At 48.6% G+C, this 19017-nt stretch overlaps 1 protein-coding gene across 4 annotated transcripts in view; it reads right to left on the bottom strand.

The window, feature by feature from the left end:
* Window positions 1-19017, bottom strand: part of TBC1D23 (TBC1 domain family member 23) — a 656146-nt gene that overhangs the window by 50153 nt on the left and 586976 nt on the right. The gene's annotated exons all lie outside the window — the stretch shown is intronic.

The following is a 19017-nucleotide window of genomic DNA, read 5'->3' as shown; positions in this document are numbered from 1 at the left end:
AAGGTGGGATATGGAGGTTGGGCTGACAGCGCCTATACCCACTAACATGGTGCATCGAGGTAATTGCAATGAGGAATACTCTGAACAAGACCACTAGCCTATGATAGTACAGATGCTGAGGTAGAGGCAGGAGTTTATTCATATTTGGAGGCTGCGCCCTCATGATTTCATATCGAGACTTAGGCCTGACATAGGGTAATGCTGGCTCCCGAGCCAAGACAAACGTTTCTGTCCGATCCGGGTTATGAGGCACTGGAGTAGAAACAGGCGCTTTAGTGGACAGAACCTGTTAGGCCTTCGGCATGGAGTGGAGGCAGGTGCTGCCCTTGGTAGAGGACCAGACAGATGCCTAGAGAGATCAGTTGGTGCTAGGGTGATGCTGCCAGGATAAGCCTAACTGGGGACCCATTAGGCTCCAAGGAGCCCATAGAGGCTCCAGAGGAGGAAGCTTTGTCGTAAAATCTGTAGCATGGCTTCATCTGCTGCACAGTCGTAAATGGCCTGGGGAACTCGTGCCCGAATAAATCCAGCTGGAGGATGGAATCAAAATTAGACTATGTAGGCGGAGTTTGGCTTTTTGAGTGCAGACTGCACAACTTCTCCCTGGAGTGGTAATGATAGTATGGTGACAAGTCTTTCTTGAGATTGTAGCGAGACTTGTTCACCAACCTCATCTTGGCTGAGGACAGAGACTTCAAGTAGGACTGGGACATGGCGTGAGCCCGCTCCCTGGGCAGTAACATGTCCTGGTGGTGTAAAACGTCACTGATTGCTCTCTGTTGGCATGTGGATGCATCATAAACATTTGTCATATGACTTGGAGTTGCCCCTAGACACCCCATGCAGACATTGTGTCGACTTGAGACCAATTTAGGGTTTCATAGCCCAGTTTGAAGCCTGTGGTTTTGAGGGGATACATTTCCCTGCACACTGTCTTCAGAAAAAAACATATGGAGCCTGTAAGCACTGACAAAAGATGGGAGAAGACCTCAGGATTCGTTCTGAGGGGGATAGAAAGAACGAGTAGTTTCTTACCTGTAAATCCAGTTCCGTAGTAGGGGTATCTCTGATATAATCATAATCTTGTGGATAGTCCCGCGCATGTGCGTGGACCCCGGAGCAATCGAAATTGTCTCCTAAGTTGTCTTCTTCTGCAGTCCTGCATAGACACTTAAGAGAGAATCAAAGACAAGTAATGCAGCCTAAAACTACAAGGCTACATTCGCCAGCACTTCATCTCAAAGTGAAAAAAAATAGCCAAATATTAAATTTTACACACTTTGTAAAGTTCCACACCTAGAAAACTACCCTTCACAAAAATCCTTTGTCATGATAGAGAGGAAGGGTTGGACAGACAAGCCCCATAGACTGCCATTATGTGTCTGGATAAAGGATACCGTGCCTTTAAGGAACTCTCCAGACACCCTGGGTATCCCAGGATGCACAGCCAAAGGCCTTTTACTTTCAGTTCTTTTTGAAGGTGTATAAAGCCAGGCCTGTAGCATTCAGTACATTATCGTTTCATCCACCAGGGAGGAGGTCGGGCACTTATGACTATAACAGAGATACCCCTACTACAGAACTGGAGTTACAGGTAAGAAACTACTCCTTCTGTAGTAGGGGGATCTCTGTGTATAGTCATAATCTTGTGAATAGAATGGCAAGCCCATACCAAGAAACTAACCCAGCAGTGGAGGGAACAGACAAAACCACTACCGTGCAAACAGATTACTCAACAAAGCCTGACCAACCTGAGCGTCTGCCCTGGCATCAGAGTCCAGGCAGTAGTGTTTCGTAAAGGTATGAACCGACTTCCAAGTGGCAGCCCTACAGATATATGCAATGGGAACATTACGTAGCAAAGCAGTTGTAGCTGCTTTGCCCCTAGTGGAATGAGCATTGGGCTTACCCCCTAAGGTCTTGTTAGCCTTTTGGTAACATAGCTGGATACAGGACACATTCCACCGAGAGATGGACTGTTTGGATGTGGCAAGACCAGTCCTGACCGAACGATAAATGACAAACAATTGGTCTGACCTACGAATATCCTTGGTCTTATCTAAGTAGAATTTCAATACCCTTCTTACATCCAGGGAATGAAGGGACCTCTCAGCCGGAAAGGAAGGGTGTTGAAAAAACGTAGGTAAAGTTATCATCTGATTAACATGGAAATCAGAAATTACTTTCCGAAGGAACTTAGGGAGAGTCCTCATGACAACTTTGGAAGCATGAAACACTGCATACGGCTCTTGACAACACAGAGCGTGAATCTCACTCACCCTGCGGGCCGATGTTATAGCCACAAGGAAAGCCGCCTTCCAGGATAAATGCTGTAGAGAAGCCCTTATGAATATGCTCAAAAGGCTCCTTCATCAACCTGGACAACACCACATTCAGCTCCCATAAAGGCGACTGACGCCTAACAGGGGGAAATACTTTCTTCAATCACTCCCAAAAATCTTTAATTACAGGAATCTGGAAGAAGGATAGTTGTGAAGGGCATTTTCTGTACGTAGTTAATGCTGCGAGGTGAACCTTAATAGAATGGAAATTAAGGCCAGATTGAGCTAAATGCGAGAGGTATGGAAGGATGACATCTTCCTTGCAGGAGGTAGGATCAGCGTTCCTGGACGTGCACCAGATGCAGAACCTTTTCCACTTATAGGCATAGGAAGTCGTTGTGGAAGGTCTCTTAGCCTCCTTGAGTATTTCCATGCAGTTGTCAGGCAAGTTCAAGTGTCCATATTGTACTATCTCAGGAGACATGCTGCCAAACTCAACGATGAGAGGTTGGGGTGCACCATCTGCCCCCGAACTTCGTGAGAAGGTCCGGCCGACATGGAAGCCACAGATGGGGTTGGAGAGACCGGCGGAGCAGGTCCGTGAACCACCACTGTCAAGGCCACTCCAGAGCAATGAGAATCATTGGTGCTCTGGATTAAGACAGCTTGATGAGTACTGCCGGAATCAGGGGAATGGGTGGAAAAGCGTACAGAAAGCTGTTCGACCAGCTGATCCATAGCGCATTTCCCAGAGTCCCCCGTTGGTAGAACCTGGAGGCGAAGTCTCTGCATTTTTGGTTTTCGGCGGTGGTGAACATATCTATTTCTGGAGTGCCCCATCTTTTGAAGATGTTTCCTAGCACCTCATCGTTTAGGACCCACTCATGGTTTTCCTGGACCAGTCTGCTGAGTGCGTCCGCCTGCGCATTCTGTACACCTGGTAGATGGGTAGCCGTTATCGTCAGCCCTCTGGCTAGCAGCCAGTGCCAGATCGCCTGCGCTTCCTGGGACAGTGTGGGCGATCTCGAGCCCCCCTGCTTGTTGAGGTAATACATTGTGGTCGTATTGTCCATCTGCAGAAGCAAGGACTTGGTCTGGAAGGACGGATGAAAATGAACAGCTCTGAGTTCCAGAAAATCGATGTGATACGTGGATTCTGCCTGGGACCATGTTCCTTGAATCTGTAGATGGTCTGAATGCGCTCCCCAGCCGTGAAGAGAAGCATCTGTCACGATAGTCTGTATGGGAATATCCTTGTGGAACGGAACCCCCTTGAGGAGATTCTCTGCTGAACACCACCATCTCAGGGACTTTTGAGCGTGCAGACAGTTGGATACTGTCGTCCCAGCTCCCTCGTTTTTGGTCCCATTGATCCTCCAGACATTCCTGCAGCGGTCTCATGTGGAGGCGTGCATGTGGAGTGAGAAAGATGCAAGAGGCCATCGACCCCAGAAGAGAGGACACCGTCCTCACTGTCGTTGATGGAACGGACATGAGAGCCTTAGCCTTCCGAAGGATCGATATGCGTCGCTCCTCCGAAGGAGACATGCTTGCTCTGAGAGTATTGATGGAGGCTCCCAAGTACTGCACTGAACCGGAGTCGGAACTGACTTGGACATGTTGATGTGAAAACCCAGCTGATTTAGCAGAACGGCCGTCCTGTTAAAATGCAATTGCGCTTCCTGGAAGGTGGAGTCTTTGATCAACCAGTCGTCCAGGTACGGGTAGACAAACACCTTGTTCTTTCTCAGGTGCGCTGCCACCACTGCCATGCATTTTGAAAAGGCCCTGGGTGCCGACTTCAGATCAAACGGTAGAACGGTGTACTGATAGTGTTTGGCGCCTACTAGGAAGCGCAATAACTTCCGGTGTTTCCATGCAATGGGCACATGGAAGTACGCATCTTGCAGATCTATTGCACAAAGTCAGTCTCCTCGTTGCAGCTGAGGATAAATCTGGTGCAAGGACAGCATGCGAAATTTCTCCCTGCGAATCCATTTGTTTGCTTGTCGCAAATCCAGAATGGGCCTGAACTCATTTTTGTCCTTTTTGCGTACCAGAAAGAACCTTGAGTATAGACCCTTGCCCCTTTGAGACAGAAGGACGTCTTTTATCGCCCTTTTTCTTAACAGGGTATCGGCCTCCGCCTGAAGTTCGCGCAGCTGGTATTGCGAACAAACCGGTGGAATAGCTGGAGGAGGGCTGACAAAACGAAGACTGTATCCATTGCAAACAATATTCAGCACCCACTTGTCCGGAGTAAATTTTTCTCCACTCTGCCAAGTAATTCTGTATGCTTTCCCCCGCACCAGAGCGGGTAACGTACGAGGGGGAAGCATCAGGGCTTAGACATGGCCGGGCCCTTATTTGCCGAGGAGGCCTGCTGGCCGCCTCTGCCCCTCTGACGCTTCTGGAATGGTTGCCGCTGGTATTGCTGTTGCTGCTGCTGTTGGCCAGCTTAGCGACCTTGCCCTCGCTGAAATCTCTGGGAAGAGTAACGCCTCTGGAAGGGGCGGAAGGACTTCCGCTGCTCCTTTGGTTTCTCCAAACCTACGGCTTTAAGTGTTTCCACTTCCGCCTTCATGCGGGCCATCTCCTCGGCCGCATGATTCCCGAAGAGGGTAGATCCCGAAAAGGGCAAGTTGGCAATCCGCTGCTGCGCCTCTGGTTTAAGAGAGGTCAGGCGCGAACAGGAGTTGCGTCTCAGGTTTATGCCATAACAGTACCCATGAGCAGCCAGGAGAGAGGCGTCTGCCGCCGAACTGATGACCTGATTCGAGACCCTCATGCCCTCATTCAAGATCTCTTGGAACCACTACGAGAGCGATGCCTCCCTCTGGATCTTGACCTTGGCTTTGGTGTTTTTGAAAAATTATTTTGTGACATTTTTGAAATTGTAAATATTTAATTATCGTATGTATGGTTTGTGTGAGAGAGTGAGATTTGAATGTGAAAGTTGATCAACTATGGTTGTTTGCTAATTCCCCACTAATGTGTACTTGCCTTTGTAAATGTCATTTTTATGCAATTTGTATTTTGTAGTGTCTGTCTTTTGATAAATTGTCGTTAATTGTTTGGTGAACTTTAACCAACAAATATGTTGAAAAATATTGGTGAATAATAAATACGATTAATTTCTGACAAATTTGTCCACACTCGCACTTAGTTTAGTTCTTTGCGCAAAGTAATTCCTTTCCTAAATTAGAAGTTGCAGTATTGGCTTCTGTGTTGTTGTTTATTGATGAGGAGACCAGCCAGACATGATTGTGATACATTATGTATTCCATCACCATAAAAGCTGCTTCTCCAGCTGGCAAGTAAAGGTTAATGCAGAGTCAGCAAGGGGAAAGATGTTAAATCACAAGGGATGGGTGCTTGAAATCAAAATTTGTTCTAGTGACCTGGCTAAGCTCCATTGCGAGAATATTGTTGAACATACAATAATCGAACCCATAACCAGTGATAGATTGCAGGTTTGAATAAGGCCCCTCTTTGATATAACTTGAATCAGTTTTTAAGTTCTCAAGCTTCCACTGCTCTACTCCCTCTGGTGTTGAATTTCGATACCAGATTCTCTATATCAGCATCATGTGCACCTCTGTGTTCTTAATACCTTTTGGAGTTAGGCCCAGTGTCCACATCGGTTCATCTATGTTATAGATGATTGTCATTAACACCGACATCTGAAAGCTCAATGCTGAATTAAATGCCGGCTGTTCTCTTTGAAAAACCTGACCCATCGGCAGTGTATCCGGATTCATCGGTACTCCCGTGTAAACTCCAGGAGTTACGTGCGTTTGATATCTAAAAAGACGGAATATCAGGACGTCACCGCCGTACACTCAAAACAGAATCACGAGGGTGAAACCGTACTGTGTATGAATCAGCGGCCCTTTATAATTAGGAGCCGACATTTACAGCAGTAGAATATAAAAGAATACAGGACGTCCTTGCCTTATACAATTTTTAACCCAACCCACGTGAACGAATTGGTACCACGCAGTAATATCACCTAAAGATATTTAGGACCTCATTCAACACACCGGAGGCCTCGTCGTGTTACTAATAACCGTTTAAAAAGACCCCAGATGAAGAACATAGTATAATCCTTTAAGGGATATTGTCATCTGCTCGTATTTTAACAAAAATCTCAGGCTACGGAAGCTCCTATGGAACTTTAAATAGAAATAAAAGAAAACTGTAAATAAATCACCTAGCTTTGAATCCGAGGATACAGCATCTATACAGCTGCACTGCAGTTTAAACAATAGAGAACAGTATTGTCCTTGTACACCAGCACAAGTTTAGAAATTGGATGGTTTAAGTCCCGATGAAGGCATATTTTATGTCGAAACGCGTCGACCGGATGCCACCTGACCTCCTTTTTAATTAAATTTTCTTGTGAATACACATGTATTAGTATATAATTTTTTATCAATTTTGATAAATGCACTGTTTTTTATTGAATCCTTTTTAATCAAATTAAAAATGTATATTTTCTAAAACTGTACTAGTTTGTTTTGTTTAATCTATTGGTTATTGTTCTAATATATGCCTGGGATTGATACTCTACATATATTGTTTACCCTGTCCCAGGATAACTATCCGTATCAGGGGGTCCTTGTTGTTAACATAGTTAAATGCCGGCTTTTGCATAGAAAAAGTCCTACTGAGCAGCAAATTAACAGGACCACGATTAAAAACAAGACAAGGAAAAATAGGTATTACTAAAGCAATTAAGACGGGATTTATGATAATAGTTGGGTGACTAAGTAGGTTACCGTCTGCTGTCTTGAAAAAAAAATAACAAAATGAATCAATATCTTGGGCTACATCAGCATGGAAACTAGGAAGAAGGACTTTTTGCTAAACAGACTTCATTTGCAGAGTTAAGCTTTATAATCAAAGATGAGTGTAATGAAAAGGATTCAGAAAGAAGATGCACTAGTGTTTTAAGAGGTGAACTACAGAAGCAAATAGTAAAATATTGCACAGTAAATACTTTTGACAAAGACAGCCTTTTTGTAGGATCTACAAGAAAGTCGGTGTGCACATATCTTTACTTTGTAGGAAAGGACAGTAAACCCAAATAGGTTACCATGACTGGATGGGTGATAAGTACATATCGCTCGGTCTTTATGACAGGCTAAGTCATTCAAAATGAATGCGCTTCATAAATGAAAAAAAAAACATACAACTGCAATTAAACTGTCATTGTTTCAGAAAAGTAAATACATCAAAGAAAAGACATGAGCTCACAACTACAAGCTACACATCATGTGCCACTTGCTGTCCAATTAAAGGACTATTTGTTGTTTGAACACCAAACTCTAATGTGAACAGAAATTTGACAATGTAACCATCCACAATACTACAGGACTTTGATTGCCAGCCCAGCCAAGCAATAGAAAATCACAACAAACACATACAAATGGCTGTAGGGAAATGACCCAAGCCCACCTCCCCTCTACTTCACATTATACTTTTTGTTAAGAACTGATGACATAAGGCCAAACAGACTACAAAGCTGATTATCTATAGCCAGACCAAAAAAGATAAAAGGGAGATTTTGGAAGGTAAGATAAAGAAAATCTTTAAGACAAGTCAAATAAGAAACCACTCCTAGAAAATAAACCATGAGTTAAGAACAAGCATTGGCAAAGCCAATAGGTCTCACCTATACAAGAGCGATTGGCTTTGGCAATGTGTTTTTGCCATGTTGTACACCAGTGTGGCTACTGTCCAGCACGGCTAAAAGTCACTGGTGTGCAGTGTTCTAGAGTGTGGGGGGGGGGGGGGGTATTGTGTTGTATACTGGATTTGTTGAAGAACATTGTTGTGGAGTGGGGGAGTAGAGTGTTGTAGAGTTGAGTAGACGGAGTAGAGTTCAGTTGCAGAGTGTGGTAGAGCGTAGTGTCAGAGATGAGTGGCGCAGAGTGGAGTGGGGTGGAACAGGGTAGAGTGGGTTGAAGTGGATTGAGGTACTGGAGTGGATTAGATTGGAGTAGATTGGGGTGGATTGGATTGGGGTAGAGTGGGTTGGATTGAGTGGGGAGGACTGGATGGAGTGGATTGGATTGAAAGGGGATGGACTGGGGTGGATTTGACGGATTTTGGGGGTGGATTCGATTAGAGTAAGGTGGTCTAGAGTGGGGTAAATTAGAGTGGAGTGATGGATTAGATCGGACTGTACGGGGTGTACTGGACGGGGTGGATTGGAGTGGGTGGATTGGAGTGGGGTGTATTGGAGTGTGGTGGGTTGGATGTATTCGACTGACTGGGGTGAACTGGGGTGGATTGGATTGGGGTAAAGAGTGGTGGATTGGAGGAGAGAGTGGTTGATTGGGGTGGAGAGTGGTGGATTGGAGCAGAGTGTGGTGGGTTGGATTGGGGCATGGTGGGTTGGATTGGAGTGTTGTGGGGTGAATGGATTGGACTGACTGGGGTGAACTGAAGTGGGTGGATTGGAGTGGGGCGATTGTGGTACATTTGAATGGGGTGAATTGGGATGGAGTGGATTGGGGAGCAATGGAGTGGGGTAGATTGGAGTGGGGCAGATTGTTCTGCATTGAGTGGGGCAGATTGTTATAGATTGGGGCACACTGAAGTTGGGCAAATTGTTTTGTATTAGAGTGGGGTAGGTTGTTTTGGATTGGAGTGGGGTAGACTGTTTTCGTTTCGAGTATGGCAGATTGAAGTGGGCCGATTGTTTTGAATTGGAGTGGGGCACATTGTTTTGGACTGCACTAGGGCAGTTTGGAGTGGGCAGATTGTGTTGGATTGGGGCAGACTGGAATGGGGTGGATTGTTTGGGATTGGAGTGCGGCGTATTAGTGTGGGGTGTATTGGATTGGTCTGGGATAGATCGACTGGATGGGGCACATTGGAGTGGGGTGATGTGGGATAGACTGGATTGGGGCAGATTGGAGTGGGGTGGATTGGGGTGTACTGCAAGGCACAAGTTACTTACTTGTGTAACAATACATCTGTAAGAGACATTAGTTAGTGATAGATTCCTTACCTTAGAATAACCCCCCGGTGCCAGCCTGGATCCCAAAAGTTTTTCTGCTTAGCAGTACCCCTGCGTGCCAGTAGGTGGCGTCCTGCAGCTCTGCGTCCGTCACTAGCATCGTAGGCGCCGAGATGACGTCACAGAAGTACCTAGGCGCCACCCATGCGCGCTGACGTCAGTTCTGTACACAACTAATCTGCGCCGAAACGCAGAGCCATGCAAGAAACTGACAATTGGTGCATAAGACTAGGACCCTAAAAGGGGATGACCTTATCCCTAGTAATCAGTTCGCAGAACGCGAGGATGGGCAGGGCGATAAGGAAACAATCACTAACTAATGTCTCTTACAGATATATCATTACACAAGTAAGTAACTTGTGAATCCGAAAGAGACACATTAGTGATAGATTCCTTACCTTAGAATAGATACCCCAGCAATACCAACCCCGGTGGTGGGTCTGCGAACCAATAATCACACCAGAAAGTCCTGGAGAACGGAACGGTCAAAGAAGCCATCCCTCCGGACTTTGCTGTACAGGCAGTAGTGTCTTGCGAACGTGTGCAGCGAGGCCCACGTAGCTGCCTGACAAATCTCCTGCAAGGGGACTCCCCGGCCCAGGGTAGTAGTAGTCTCCGTGGCCCGAGTGGAATGGGCCCTCAGCCCAACAGGAGGTTCCTTTTTAGCCAAAGTGTAACACGCCTGGATGCACAACACGATCCACCGAGAGATGGTCCGTTTGTGCACCGCCCGTCCCTTCTTAGCGCCCACGTAACCAACAAAGAGTTGGTCATCCACCGGGAACTGGAGTGTGCGATCCAGATAGTATGAGAGCGCACATTTTGGGTCCAGACGGTGGAGCCTCTCTTCCTCTTTCGAGGGATGCGGCGGCGGAAAGAAGGTGGGCAAGGTGATGGACTGCCCGATGTGGAAGGCTGTGACTACCTTGGGCAGGAAAGAGGGTCTTGTCCGCAACACATCCTTGTCCGGATGAACAGAAAGGAAAGGAGGTTAAGAGGAAAGAGCCTGGAGCTCATTCACACTCCTGGCAGAGGAGATGGCAACCAGGAAAGCAGTCTTAAGTGTAAGAAGACGGAGAGGAGATGTTATGAAGTGGCTCAAAGGGAGCGCACATCAGGTAAGTTAGAACCAGGTTCAAGTCCCACTGGGGAATCACAAAAGGGACAGGAGGGAACATATGAGTGATGCCCTTTAAGAATCTGTTAACAATCGGGGAATTGAATGCTGATCAGGTAGCCTTAAGAAGGCGGAAAGGGCAGAAAGGTAGCCCTTGACAGTGCCCAGAGCAGAGCCCTGCTGGGCAAGAGAAAGAAGGAAGAGGAGAACCTCAGAAAGGGGGGCAGAGTGTGGATCCACCGACTTTGCTGTGCACCATGCCACAAATCTGTTCCACCTGTAGGCGTATCCGAATTTGTGGAGGGACGCCTGGCTGCCATAATCACATTACAAACTTCAGGAGGCAAGTCAAATGGCCTCAACTGTCGCTGCTCAATCTCCAAGCATGGATGTGGAGACTGGACAGGTTCGGGTGGAGGACCGTCTCCTTCTGCTGCGACAGAAGGTCCTCCTGAAGAGGCAGACGAATCGGGGGATCGACTGACATGCTGAGTAGCTCGGGATACCAGTATCTTCGTGCCCAGCCCAGAGCCACAAGGATGACTTGGGCCCGGTCGCACTTGATCTTCTTCAGCACTCTGGGCAGAAGTGGTATAGGCGGAAAGGCGTAACTCCACTCGCGACGAAAAGCGTCTCCGAGCGAGTGCCGCCTTGGAAATTCCAATGCGCAGAACTGATGACATTGCGCGTTCTCGTCTGTGGCGAATAGATGTAACCAAGGCTCTCCCCACTGCTGAAAGAGGCCTAGCGCCACGTCCGGGTTCAGACGCCATTTGTGATCCATCATGCACCGAAGGCTGAGTTCGTCCGCCCTGGCGTTCAGGGAACCTGCCAGGTGTTGAACCAACAGGGTCACGCCCTGATGTTCCAGCCACTGCCAGAGGCGCAGAGCCTCCTGGCATAGGGTCCACAACCCCCACCCCGCCTTGTTTGTTGGCGTACCACATGGCGGTGGTGTTGTCCGTGAACACCTGAACTACACTCACCCGGACAGAGGGGAGGAATGCCTTCAGTGCAAGCCGGATCGCCCGCATCTCCAGAAGGTTGATGTGGAGCTGGGACTCCACCGAAGACCAGAGGCCTCTTGTCTCCGGCTCTCCCATGTGGCCCCCCAGCCCCCCAGGGACGCGTCCGTCACAACTACGTGCTCCGTTTGGGGTAGGGAGAGGGAGCAGGTGCAGGAGGTCGGCCGTAGTCTTGAGGTGGCTGACGACTGTCTGGGGCGAGCTCACCTTCAACAACCAGTCGTCGAGGTAGGGGAAGACTGAAACCCCTAACCTGCGTTGATGAGCTGCGACCACCGCCATCACTTTCGTGAACACCCGTGGGGCACTGGTAAGGCCGAAGGGGAGCACGGTAAACTGAAAGTGCTCGTGGCCTACCATGAACCGCAGGTAACGCCGGTGGGCCGGCAGGATGGGGATGTGAAAATAAGCGTCCGGCAAGTCCAACGCTACCATCCAGTCTCCAGGGTCTAGGGCAGCTAAGACCTGAGCCAATGTCAGCATCTTGAACTTCTCCTTCCGGAGGAAGCCGTTGACGTTCCATAGGTCCAAGATAGGGCGCAGGCCGCCTTTGCCCTTCTTGGGTACCACACCCTACTTCTGGCCCAGGAACGCGCTCGATGGCCCCCTTGGCCAAGAGGGCCGCAACTTCCTCTTGCAGAAGTTTCAAGTGATCCCCCGACACGCGGTGGTACTGCGGTGGCATGGCTGGAGGTGACGCCTCGAAGGGGAGGGAGTAGCCCCTTCGGACGATTTGCAGCACCCACCTGTCCGATGTGACAGTGCGCCAGTGGTGGTGGTGATGGCGCACCCTGCCCCCCACTGGCGTCACAAGAGCCGGAAAGCTCGGAGGGTTTTGAGGCGGATGCTGCGGGGGTAGGTGTGGACTGGCCTCGCCGTTGTCCCCGACCACCGCCACGGCGGTTTCCACGTCCGCCACCGCGCTGCATGGTAGTCTGCGGCCCGTGGCTGGCAGGACGTGTGGGGGCGCCCCTTCCTTGGCCACGAAAGGGGCGAAAGGCAGCCGTTTGCTGGCGTGGGGCAGAGAGGCCCAAGACTTGGCCGTAGCCCTGGAGTCCTTAAAGCGCTCAAGCGCATGGTCTGCCTTGTCGCCAAAGAGGCGACGTCCATCGAACGGCATGTCCATAAGTGTGTTTTGGACATCAGCCGAGTAGTTGGCGGACCTCAACCAGGCGTGGATACGAATCGCCACAGTCATTGCCATCGCTCTGCCTAGTGAGTCAATAGTGTCCAGCCCACACCGGATGGAATAACACGCCGCATCTTGACCCTCCACAAGGGCTTGGCCGACTTTAGCCCGGACCTCCAACGGCCATTCTGGCAGCACGTCCGCAACCGTATCCCACAGAGAGTGGTTCTAGAGGCCCAAGAGGCATGCGGTGTTGACTGACCGCAATCCTAAACTCAGGGATGAGAATACTTTCTTCCCGTATTGCTCGTACCTCTTGTATTCCCGGTCGGGGGGAGCCGGCGGGAATGCGGTCTGGGAATTAGAGGCCTGGATGACCAGGCTCTCTGGGGTGGGGTGGGTAGACAGAAAGCAAGGGTCGCTCAGAGCCCGGCGGTGGCGCCTGGCCACGTTCCTATCCACAGGCTGACCTGTGGCGGGCTTGGACCAAGTGCCCAGAAGAACGTCTGATAAGGCCTCATTAAACGGCAGCAGAGGCTCGGCCGAGCTTGCCTGCAGTTTAAGGACCTCAGTGAGGAGGTTAGTCCTCAAGGCCGCGACGGGGATCTCAAGGCCCAATGCCTTGGCCGCCCTCATCAGCACCACGCTATAGGCAGCCCCCTCCTCTGTAGCCACGCTAGGAGGGGAGACAAACCCAGTGTCGGGCGAAGTGTCCAGACCACTGGCATCCCCAAGCTCTCCTGTCCAGTCCGCAGAAGACTGACACTCACGTGCCAGAGGGTCCTCAGACCCCTCCCAATCCCCCTCGTCACCCATCGACTGGTACTCAGGCTCAAAGGATGGGGCCTGGTCATAGAAATAGAAATCTCCAAGCGGCGTCGAATGCGGCGCCGAGTGGCGCCACTCCGATGCCGGACCCGAATCGAGGGCAGGTCCAGGGACGGCGTCGTCCTGGGACGGCGCCGGGGGCGCCACCCTTGGGGTCGGCGCCGGCGAGGTCGTGAGGTCGACCGGCGGCGACCCGGATCCGGAGCCGGATCCAGTGGGACCCTGCAGCGTCCCAACGTGGATCCCAGGCTGGAACAAAATGGTCCGGAAACCGGGGTAGGGGCGGGATAAACGGCACCCAGTGCAGCGCCTGTGGCGAAGTCAGAGGCGGCGCCGGGGCCGGAGCCAAGGGCGGCGATGTGGCCGGAGCCAGCGGTGTTGCACCTTGTGGGGCCGGAGCCGAGGGCGCTGGATCCATTTGCTCCGGGGCTGGCGTCAGAGGCGGTGCCGCCGGGCCAACAGGATCCGGACACGGGACCGCGGGGCCTGCAGGCACGCCGGCGGGAGACCGAGGCCTAAACAGGCGGTCCATGGCAGCAAGAAACTCTTACACCCAGGCTCCGGAGGTGCCGCAGGGGCGGCCCTATCCCCCAAATCCACCTCCGGGGAGCGACGGGGGGGACGTCATAGAGCGAACGTGCTTCTTCGACTTCTTTTTATGGCGTCGCTTACCGAAATCTGAAGGTGAAAACTTAGAGTCCGTTGAGCGACGGCTCCGGTCCCGCGAATGGCCCCTAGACCCGGAGCGGCGGTGAGAGGGGTGCCGGACCTCCAGCAACTTCCGGCGCCGCTCCCGTAATGCCTTCGGGCCATGGCACGGCAGTCCCGACAATCCCCGGAGTCATGGTCATGGCAGTAGAGGCAGACATCATGGGGGTCCGCCACCGACGACTTGCAAGACTTAAAGCCGGGCATCCCTACGTGCACCAGGAGACAATAAGTCTAAAAATATTGGTCAAAAAATGACCGAGGTACGTGCTCAATCTGGATCTGTGCTTTCGGCGCGGAAAAAGAAAGAACTTGCGTCAATGCACATGGATGACGCCTAAGTACTCTCCGTGACATCATTTCGGCGATTACGGCGCCAGTGACGGACGTGGAACCGCAGGACGCCACCTATCGGTGTGCAGGGGTACTGCCAAGCTGAAAAACTTTCTGGATTTAGCCTGGGGGTTATTCTAAGGTAAGGAATCTATCACTAACGTGTCTCTTTCAGATAGTATGTGTTAAAGCATAATTTCAGAAATTACACATAAAATAGAAACAATGCACTTTGAAGTAAAATAATCCTCATCTATTGAGAACAGCACCTTCGAGCATAAACAATAGAAAACATGAGTGCAAAGTGAGAAAAGACAACTTGCCAAATATACTCGAGCCCATTTGAGGGTCTGCCTTTATCAAGAGGCTCGAGTATCTTGTCTACATTTATTGAGACTTTTAGTCCTGCGCACCATGGAGGACTATAACCAGGCATTACATTGGAGTAGTTACTTATGCATACCTGCACTAAACCTTTAATACACATCACATACATACATTTCACAATTCAACTACTATTATGGCTGAACAACTACAGTGATTCTACCACATGTTGGTAGCCTATGGAAGTCTTCGATGAAGATGAAATGTGTTGGCTGTGTTCGGTTTTGACCATGTGTTGTTAAAGATGTGCTTGGATTGTATGACATACTGTCAACATTTCTGATCTCTTCATGTGCAATGCAATGGTACTGCTGAAATATAATTTTGTACCCACTATACTATAAATTTCTATGTCAAATAAAAAAGTGTTTTTAAAGGACTTTTTAACTACAACAAGTCATGACACTATAAATGAAATGTTCCTGTGCTCCAGACTTGTATCACATGTTCTATTTGGCACTGCCTTTGGTAATGTGCATGATTGCACTTCCTTGCAGCAGTAGTGTTGTCTGTTGTAGCACAGAAGGATTCTGTTTATTGACCACAATTTGCGGGGGTTTAAGTGCTGGTTCTTTTATTCCACTACTGCCTCTTTGTAATGGGTAAAGTTACAAACATGGCTCCCATTTAGAGAATAAATGGAGAACCAATTTTTTCCATGCATAATGAGACAGAGGACAGGTCTTTTTTGTTTAATTCTTTGTTTAATTTGAAAGCAGTGCCTGAAGAAAAATGTACTTCCCTTTGGAAACCACCCTGGTGTAAAAAAATAAAATCATGCAGATCACCTACATTATGAATACCTATTCCAGGGTTCAAACCAGCCCTAAAAACCCTTTCCCCAGCAACGACTCTCAGGTCTTAAAAGCTGCCCCAGCCAAGACTCTTTATATGGATATAACATCACTGGAGTATCTTAGGTGCTAACCTGCATATTAACACTAGTTCCTGGTATTTTGCTTCATTACCCCTTTCCCAGCAAAGAGTGCGAAGCGGAACCACAGATACAAAACAGCGACAAATACAGCACATCACTTTTGCGTACCTTAGCATGTTATTAATCACAGCAACAGCTCACCGAGAATACGGGAGGGTGGCAAGGAATGTGCGGGAAGAGGATGTATCTGCCAGAAATATTACTGCAGTTAATGAAAGGTTTCTCAAACTTCAAGATGTCTGTTGGCGAGACTTAACAGAATGAATATCCTGTGACTTGCTGCACTGCACTAAGCTGTGTCAGCATAAACTGAATCAATGTCAGTTTTCCTGGCCGCCAAGATGATGTAGAAAGCAAAAGGACACTCAACCCTGGGGATTGAGATGGAGAACCTGACACACCAACCGCAAGAGGCAAAGGGAAGGTCGGATGCTGCGTGGCAACAGATCAAAGATCCAGTTGCTACTTGGCCACCTAGGATCGATCAGAAACAGCTGCCCAAGATCCTCACACATTTTCCACAGAACTCTGGCAGAACTAGAGTTATAGGATATCTGTATAAAAGGCCCCGAGATCCACAGGGGCCCATCCTGATGTAAGTGTACGGCTCAAAGCTGAAATCACTTCATGTTCCGGGCATGAGAAGATTGCCTCCATCACCTTGGGGTGTATCTCCCACTTGTGGTCCTCCAGCGAGTGAAGACTGAGGGCATTCATTCTCACACAGAGATAGCCTGCCTGTGAGATGGTCCCCCAGTGGCAAGAATACCCAATGCTGTTCCCATGTTCACAGGATAATCACCTACCGTCACAGTCCATGGCCCTGCATCACCCTGATTGCTGAGATAATGAACAGTAGTGGTGCTGCCTGACAGAATCTGGACATTACTCCTGAGATGGTAGGGAGAAAGGGACCACTAAAGCTCGAGCACATATACGTAAAGGTGCTCCTTCGACACGGATCAAAGTCTCAGAACAGTTTTTACACCAAGCTGAGCAGTCCAGATCAGTGAGGAGGCACATGTGGCCACAATACCCTAAGCCTGTGGAGAACTTAATGGGTGTACCCCACAAGACTGGAGACATTTAGAGGGGACCAAAAGATCTGCACCTGATCCGAGACACTTCCTCTGTGCTACAGTCACTGCCTCTTTAGACACTAGTGGAGGGCTCCCACCCACACCACCTGGTGTAAGCACCGACAGAATGCTAAAGGCTGTGAGGCCCTGCATGACTAGGATCTGAGCTTAAGTCAGACACATCAGAATCATACTTCGACTATCCAGAATCTTTTCTAGAGGAAGGAAGACAATCCAAAGGTTTTGTCGACCACGATTCAATAAAGGTCAGCCTCTGCATGGGAATGCGAAGAGACTTATGGACATTGATTGTATACTTCAAGTCATTAAGGACAGTCATTGCCCACTGGAGATTTTCCTGGACAAGTGAGTTTACTCTACCAGAATCAGCCAGTCCAAGCACAGGAATACATGGACCCATACCCTGAAAAAAACGGTACCCAAGAGTTTTTCAAAAGTTGCAAACTTTATTGATGCTGGGACTTTTCAGCTTCAGAATAGTTTTGAAACTTCCTGTACTGTTGGTGGAACCATTTCGCGGAGGAGGCTAAACAGAACACGCAAGCCATAGCTCTACTATTCTAACAGGGTTGCAGGGAGGAGATGGCCTTGTCAAATAGTCTCTCACCATCAAAGGGCATGTTCATGAGTATGGTATGGGCATCTCTGGAAGTAGCAGATGCATGCATCCAAGTATGAAAATATAGCATGACTGCCATGTCCATGGACCAAGACACGTCGTCTGAAGAATAGAAGATGCACTTCAGGATTTGTTTGGAAGCGTCCAAACTATTGTTGAACAGGTCCTAAAGGGCTTATTTATGTGAAGTGGTACACTAATTACTATGTTTTGCCAGTTTCTACATGACATGTCAGCCCAGGAAGTGTCTGCTGTTCAAAGTACTATGCTGTCAGAGGCAAACAAATCACAACCAAGAGTTCAGTTCTTCAGCTCTCTAACAGGAGGTGTTTAAGCCAAAACAATGAGGTTCAGTTCCAAGGGAGAGAGGAGTAAGATTCCCCTTCTTGTGAAGTATAAAATATACTAGCATTTTGGAAAGATCTATGCTAGCATAAGTATGAAAGGGGCGAATGAGAACATCAGCCTCTGACTCATCTTCTGTGCAGCTGTATACTTATCAGATAAGGCAATGGCATCTGAGCCGGGCCCAAATAGGTATTGCATATTGGAAATATTTGAGACCTATGAGCCATACCAAGGGCACATCATCAAAAGTGCTTTAAACTTCTCTTTTGCCACTTTAATGAATTTTACGATGAAGTGTTCTTGACAAGTGAGCTAGAGCCCATTTAGGCAATGTGTCGAGTGGTGGTGCGTCTTTGGTGCACCACCAGAATCATTAAGCAGGCATGATTGAGGTCATCTGAGGAGAGTGATCCTGAGGGTACTGGAGCACTGTGAACAAACAGGGGAAGGCGTTAATCTGCACAGGGTCAACTTAGAGAATTGGGAACACCAGCTTAGATTTTTTCAGTGTTGCGATTTTTTCTAATTACGAAAATTCCAGGATCAGGGAATGGCTTCAAGTCTCCAAACGATCTGGGGAGGGGTACCATTTCCACAAAGAAGATGGTCTCTAGATGGCATCTTTTATGGGACGATCTGTTTGGAGATTGTTCCCTGCCAGGAAGATGAATGGATACGCTTTGGCGTATCTCGGAGGACCTTGTCTTCCATTCTTAAACAGCTTTCGGGTTTATCGATGCACTGATAGCAGGGGATGGCATTGTGTTACCTCCCTAAACACCATTTGAAGATTTCATGTGGATCCAGCAAAAACATTTTCTTGTGGCATCTGTGCCAGGTTTTAAACCTTGAAATATTTGGAAGCAACATCTGATCTAGTCAGAACCAAAATTATGAGGAATTTCACCTGTAAAGCAATGAGTAAGCTCCAGTCAAGCATCAACTGGGAACAGACAATCAGGATTCTAATGCAAGTGTCCCAGCTAGCATCTATTATACTCTGTCACATCAGGTGAAGGGAGGTATGGCTGAAGCTGCGTGATGCCACATGGAGGCACTGGAGAGATATTGCCGGGGCAAAACTAGCACCAGGATATATATTAATAAAGTGATGAATTAGCAGGAAGACACACTCATCAGAAAGAGCTTAAATGTTTTCTTTTTTCAATGTTATCAG

This window comes from Lissotriton helveticus, chromosome 8 (genome assembly GCF_964261635.1).
Source record: "Lissotriton helveticus chromosome 8, aLisHel1.1, whole genome shotgun sequence".
NCBI lineage: Eukaryota > Metazoa > Chordata > Amphibia > Caudata > Salamandridae > Lissotriton > Lissotriton helveticus.
The sequence above is the reverse complement of the archived record's forward strand: the minus strand, read 5'-3'. Positions and strand labels throughout refer to the sequence as shown.